This window comes from Pagrus major, chromosome 10 (assembly GCF_040436345.1).
Source record: "Pagrus major chromosome 10, Pma_NU_1.0".
Lineage (NCBI taxonomy): Eukaryota > Metazoa > Chordata > Actinopteri > Spariformes > Sparidae > Pagrus > Pagrus major.
The window spans coordinates 18873697-18880784 of record NC_133224.1 but is presented as its reverse complement, the minus strand read 5'-3'; the positions used below and the strand labels follow the sequence as shown (position 1 = coordinate 18880784).

General features: G+C 40.0%; 1 long non-coding RNA gene across 1 annotated transcript; it reads left to right on the top strand.

Moving 5' to 3' along the window:
• The first annotated feature begins 5537 nt into the window (after positions 1 to 5537).
• LOC141003884 (uncharacterized) lies at positions 5538 to 6455 on the top strand. The gene is made up of 3 exons (XR_012179765.1): positions 5538 to 5587; positions 5689 to 5723; positions 6334 to 6455. It is a non-coding gene; the product is annotated as an uncharacterized lncRNA (long non-coding RNA).
• The last annotated feature ends 633 nt before the right edge of the window (positions 6456 to 7088 follow it).

Sequence of the window (7088 nt, the reverse complement as noted above, 5' to 3'; positions counted from 1 at the left end):
CGCAGATGCCTTTGAAACACGTGATATAGCCTAAACATATGATAAAAATATAACACATTTAGTTAAAGTAGTTGGCAATTGGCAGGTTTAAGATCCAGATTAGGTTCATGATTGTGAATTATCTATGTAAATCGACTCAATAGATTACACGTTCTTTCTACATGTTGAATGATGATAATAAAAATATAGGCTCCAGTGGAGGCATGTCGCTGTCTCCGCCAGTTATAATTCCTGACAGAGAGGTCTCCCCAGTTATCCCCGCGATGCGCTCGTCTGCAGTGGATAGCTGCGACTGTGAGCCTCCTCCTCCTGTGGCTGATATATTTCTTTTGTGTGAGGTTATGCGTTTCTTTGCCTCCAGTTTCATGTCAAACCATTTACGCTTCACCTCGGACATGGTTCTTTGGACTACAGAGACAATATTGACGGCATCTGTCACCTCCCTCCAGGCCTTCGCTTTGCCTGTCCCTGTCACACCACTGCTAACAGATGAAAATACTTTTTTTTTTTCTTAATTCCACTTCACCCAAAAGTATTTCTATCTCCGCTTCCGCAAAGTTCTTTTTTCTTTCTCTCCCTTTCTTCGTTTGCGCCATGACTGACAGGTCGACTGGATGCATCTACACCTCCTTATATGGTGGTCATTGGCAATTCATGGGCGGGGATTTATGCTAATAGCTGATTACCGGGAGCGCGCTGTCACTTTACGATGGATTGGCATTCACGATCATACACACGTGTTTACGATCAGATCTGAGTTTCCCGCGGTGTTCATAAATCCGGAGTAGGTTTTTAGTAGCGTAGGCTTTTATGTGCAAATCTACGCACAAATTTACTAACGTTTCATGAATGAGACCCATTAAGAGCATCTCATTAGTGTGTGGACAACATGTTCAGGCTTCCTTCCTTCTTTGTGGTGATTCTCAGAAGTACAGAAAACAGAAGTAGCTGAGTGTTGAAGACGTAGATACAGACTTGATAAGGACTGAGCGGCCATGATGACATGACTGAGAAAGTCTGAATGAAAGCACAGTACCAAATGGTTTCTGTCCTGTTGCTGCCAATTATTGTCAGAGAGTGTATTCCAGCTGTGAGGGCCAACAGTTCTGAGTTAAGTCGCTGCCCCTCTGGGTTTTCTGCATTTTTAACACTGGAAGCAAATCAGCTTGCCAAGCCACTGGGGTTCCCTATGGTAAGTCCAGCCTGGTGAAAACATTATTGCTTTTGAAGATAAAACCTCACAAGAAAAGAGCATGGCTTGACTATTTGTTGCACAGACAGAAATGTATACTATCAACCAAATGGTGGACTCGGGGGTAAAGTGCTCTCTAGGGTGCCCTTCCAGAGGACAACACTTGATCAAGTGCCCTCTCTTCAGTTCCTTGGACATTTCTTTTTAACAAAAACGCCCAACTTCCTCTTTAAACCTCCTTCCTGGTGTTCAGTAATTTAAGCTCCATTACAGTCAAACGATCATACGCACAAATGATGGGCTTTACTATGATACCAGCTTTACTTCTCTGCAGCCTCAGTAAGTACTGTACTACTACTGTACAGAATTTTTTGTGTCTTCCTACCTAGTTTGACATCACCTACGACGTGTTCATGATGATGGCCAATAATGAAAGAGTGCTCTGATGTGTATATGTAAACATGGCGAAGAGGAAGAGGGACGCTGCTGTCAGGTGGATTAATAAAGTAGAGGAACGGTTTGTTGAGCTGTAGCAACAATGCCTCAGCCTTTCAGATGTTTCCTCGAGTGACGACCATGACAAAGTCAAAAAATAAAAATGTTTATGCTGCAACTTAAAAAGCAGCCCTGATTCAGGACGTCATACCACTTTTTCACATTCCTGGATGGCCACCTCACAAAGCTCCCTGGATTGTAGGTTTAGGGCTGATAGATGTTTTTTAGTGAGTGGGGAAGTTTTAATCAGTAGTATTACTGCAATATAGCTTCTGACCAGCAGGGGCAGCACTGAGCACAGAGTTGTTCAGCAACACTCCAGATTGTGAATGAGGAAGAAATCCATTAATCAGGCGAAGCACTGGAAGAAGACCAGTCGCCATTGCTGCAGTGGCGTAACAACTTTCTACTTTTACCTTTACTTTCAATGTAACATCAGATACTTCTAGGAAATCAGGAAGAACTAACTTGTCTGAGAGATACACTTTACATAGATTTCCTGGGCTAGCAGAGAACCAAGTTGTTCGCCAGAAGTGGATCAAGAATGTTAGAAATATTAGTGATTGATTAATATTACTAATTGTAATTTTGACCCTGGAAGAGTGACCTCTAGGCCTGATTGACATTTTGTTGCTACACAATTAATAGAATAATCTTGAATACCAAAAAAAAGAAAAAAATACATGGTTTGCATTTACTTTAATAGCACAGATCTCTCTCATCGAGCATGGATCATGTTTTTTCTTTTTCTTTCTGCCAGTCCTTTATCAGGGCAACTTCTAATGAAACTCATGGTGAAATAGATTTTACGAGTGTCCTCATCTCCTTTATCACCAGAGGAACTGTGATTTTGTATTAATGTTCCAATATGTATGCAAAATGTGCATCTTTTTGTTAATGAGATGAGTTTTGTTGCTTCATTTTTCAGTTCTCTTGAAAAAATCTGTGTCTTTCCTTTGGAAACAGATCCGTGTCCAGACCGACATGGTTGAGGAGTGAATGAGGTTCAGTCACCTGTTTGACAGGAAGAGACAGTGCAGGGATGTCTGAGCAAAACTGACATGAAAATGATGATGATTGTAAAGTCAGACATTTGTAAATAAAACCTGACCTAGCCTCAGTCACAAACAGATACACATGATATATTTGTACAGTTGTTTTGAAAAAACAAAGTGTAGAAACAACCAGCAGGCAATAAATAGAAACCACAGGAAGACTGGTTTCCAGCTTTAACCACACACATCAGAGACCTAAAGGTGCAGCAAGAAGGATGCTGCTTAAGAGCTACTGCTAAACATTAACCCCTTCAGACACTGTTTCACTGCTTCACCCATCAGTTTACACACACTGACCTTAGCAAGATGGCCAAAACTTTAGTTGAAAACATTCAACCGAGCCATGAGCTAATTAGCTAATGGTAGCTAGGCTTCAGCCAAAGGTAACTAGCAAAGGGCAGCAGTTGTCAGTTACTCAATCTGACATAAATCCAGAGAGGTGTTTTTTTCTCACTTTCCATCAGTTTCCTCTTGGATCTATAATATTCTCTCTCTTTTTTTTCTGTCGTAAAGTAGCTAAATATTCAAGCTAACGTGTGCTGATGAAGAGAAAAGCAGAGACCAAATGATGCACAGGGAAAAAGACAAACAGCTGATGTGGTGGTTCAGCCACACAGGGTCTCTAGGTGAAGGTGAAGTCATGAAGTCAAATGAGTCATCTGATATGAGATGTTCTCAGAAAGATCTCTAATCTCACCGTCTTCATGTGATTGGACAGACCTGGATGTGGGGGTCACAGCTGATCTGTGCTCGTCTGAGATGGGAACTGGGACTTGGGACATCTATACTGGGTTTATCCAAGTTTAAGGACACTGTGACATGTTGACACTCTTAATTTACTTTTTGGTATAACACTCATGGTCTGTTATGCACGTGCATTTATTTTCCGGATCATAACATAACATAGGAGACAACAAGCAAACAACATCATTTTAATGATGTAATACTTTGAGATACAAACTGGGAATATTGTCCTGGTGTGTGTGTTGCATTTTATCTCATCAGGAGACGATGATTTAATATTTAATCACAAATAAAGTTGTCGGTTCAACTCTTTACCTTTACCTGAAGAAGACCATCTGTGGTTGAAATAATCAGATCAGTCAGATCCACATCAAATAAAGACAGTAGTGTACTTGGTGCTTTTTCTTTTTTATTTCTGAAGTTACTCATGTCAAGTCACTTTTTCACTCAGTATTTTTGTATTCTGCTTTAAGTAGTTATTTTGATCACTACCTTTACTTCTACTTCAGTAGGCCGACTTGTTTTTGCAAAGTAACAGTACTTTAGTACAGTTTTTGGCTGCTCTACCCACCTCATCCCCCACTGTCTCTGCACATTGACCTCTCAATAAGATGGCTAACTGTGCAGGAGAGACTAAATGAAGAACAGAGCTGAGGAGAAACTTGACTGTGGATTTTTATCACTGAAGAAAAACACAACAGAGTCAGGCATTAACAGATTACAAAAGGATTCAATTCTGGACCTCACTAATGAATAAGTCCTGACTACGGCCCTGGCTCTAGACTGCACATCTTAGAGATATAGCATCACAACAAAACAACAGCAGCTGCAGCTCCATATACATCGAGGTTGATAACAGCCAGTAACAATGACATGCAGGCAGAATCCAAACCTTTATTAAAAACTGTTTTAAAAACGGTCCAACAAAGCAAAAAGAAAAAATTAGAGTGGTGGGCATTGGTTCGTCCTCCCTCCTTGAGGTGAACATTCTGCATCAACACACACTTCCCTTAAAGTGGTTATGTGGTAAATTAGAGCACCAAGATGAGCTACACAGTAGCACCCGCCTCCTTACGGACTTTACAGAGCTTCATACGCACGATGAACTTCACCGTGATAACAGTGTTGATTCTCTGCAGCCTCAGTAAGTTCTGGCATTGAATCACTTTCTTCAGCTTCTTCAGTAACTGTGCTGAATTCTCTAAACCAGCAGAACTAGAATTATTTACTTATTATTACATGTATTATGACGTTTCCTCATACTGGTACTGCTGTTTGTTTCAGGCTGGATCTCTGCCTCAGTCTCTCAGTCTCAGACTGTGGAGGCTCAGCCTGGTAAAGAAGTCACACTGCAGTGCAACAACATCTACAATAAGAGAGCGGTGATATTCTGGTTCAGACTGGTCAACAGAACCGAGGTCAGCTGTGTCTCTGTCAAGATCTTCTCAACTGACGCTCAGAACTGCGAAGGATTTAGAACAGAGAGATTTGAAATGAGAAGCAACGACTCCACTGTCTCTCTGAAAATCAGTTCTGTGGCTAAATCTGATGCTGGACTGTATTTCTGTGGATTATACACTAACGGAAATCCAACTTTCAGTGTAATAAGTTTAATTGTCAAAGGTAAGGTCATTCTAAAGTCTTGTCAGTTTTTGTTCATTTATGTTTATTCTGTATTTCCAGAATTGTCTTCTTACAACACAGGAAACAAAGTGGCTGTTAAAACATTGGCTAAATTTAATTATGATGTAAATCTGTCAAAACAAAATCAAGTCTAATTTTATCTTTACTCTTTTTCTTTAAAAGGCAGCAATGAGCCACATGATGACGAGGACAGCAAAGGTAAAAGTGAGATTCTACTACAGATTTCTTTCATTGTGCAGATTATGAAATGTTTGAAGGTGAAACAGTTGAAGCTCAGTTTTTACTTTTACTTGGTCTCAAGCCTTTCAGGGGAAATTAGATTCTAACTTAACAATCTCTCTTGTAGGAGAGTTTGACGGAATAGCAAAGCTGACCAGGTTGATCCTGGGTGGTCTGACTGGTGTCCTTGTACTGGTCATCATCGGTCTGGTTGTGAAAGTCAGGAAACTTCAGACAGGTACTTTTTCAGTTACTGTCTCCGTCTTGTTGCCAGTGGAAATGCTTTAACTTTGTCAATATGCTGGAAAACTGACCAGATGTCTTCTTTGTGTCACATAGCTGTTAAGGAAGACCAGAATCCAGAGCAAAGAGAGGTGAATCCAATTTTAATATTTACTTTATATATTGTTTGATAGAACCGAACAGAAAAACAGACAGAACTGTATTGTATTGGCTCACATTGACTTCTCCCTTATAGATCAGTGTATTTGTATATATGTACTGTATATATTTGCATCTCTGAGGCCTATATATGGGCTGATTAGTCAAAAGATTGCAAAATTATGTTTGAGGTCCACTAGAGAGCACTACCAAGTTTATTTTTGGCATTTAAATGTCCTGCTCAGTAAATTTTGTTGTCACAATCCTTTAAAGGGATTCTGAGTAACAATTTGAAGCTATTTACATGTATTAGTAGATTCATGTGAGAAGGACTTGGGTTGATGTCTTGGATGCCTCGTCTCAGTTCCCCTCTCCGCTCCGTTGACACAGAGCAACAGTAGCTGATGTTAGTTTAGAAATGGTGTTAGCAACATTAAGGACCAGCTTCCAGCACAACACAGAGCCTCTTTAAAGTATGGATTGAAGGTAGTCTTACTAAGAACATTGTACTGTTTGTAACTGAATTCATTCAAGAGGTGTTATATTGAGGGAATTAAGATCCTGTAATTCACCATATTAAGACTGTAAATACTCTTTTCACAGAATGTGGGCTGTGATGATGACGTGAACTACGCAGCAGTGACAATTCGACCGAAAGCAAAAAGAAGAGCGCAGGAGACAAATGTTATCTATGCTTCAACCAGATAGACTCAGGAGCAACTGGAACTGATGCTGTTATATATGAAAATGCTTTGACCTTTTGTATGCCATGTTGGTGAGAGCATTTACCATTCTAGCCAAAATGTTTACTTATGCAATAAAGATCATTTGTTCATCCATTTGTAAGTGTCTTCCTACCACTGGTATGTTTTGATGGACGAGCCAGTAAGGACGATGATGACTGCCCAGGTTGTCTTATAGTGAGAGATAGATGAAGGTCTGTTAAAGTGGAGGAGTGAGTGAGGTACACAACACTTGTTTGACAGGAAGAGACAGCACAGTGTGGTCTGAGCACAACCGAGGTGTAAATCTTGAGGCCTGTTAGATCAAAGCTTTCTAATAAAAGAAGCTGAAATGAAGCAGTGAATACTGACTGAGAAAAAACCTTGTCTCTGGAGCTGTATACAGGCTATACAGGACATCAATGTCAAAACTGAATATTCTAACTATGATATCATAACATGAAAATATGTGCTATAACTCTGAATTAAAAACAGAATGTATAAAAGAAAAAGTAATTTAAGAGGGATTCATTTCCCTGATCCTAGCAAAAGAAAAGGAAGAGGGCCTACTCTGGATATTTCCTGGTGAAACATAAGACCCATCCTGGATCTTTGCCTGGAGTGCTTTTATAACCT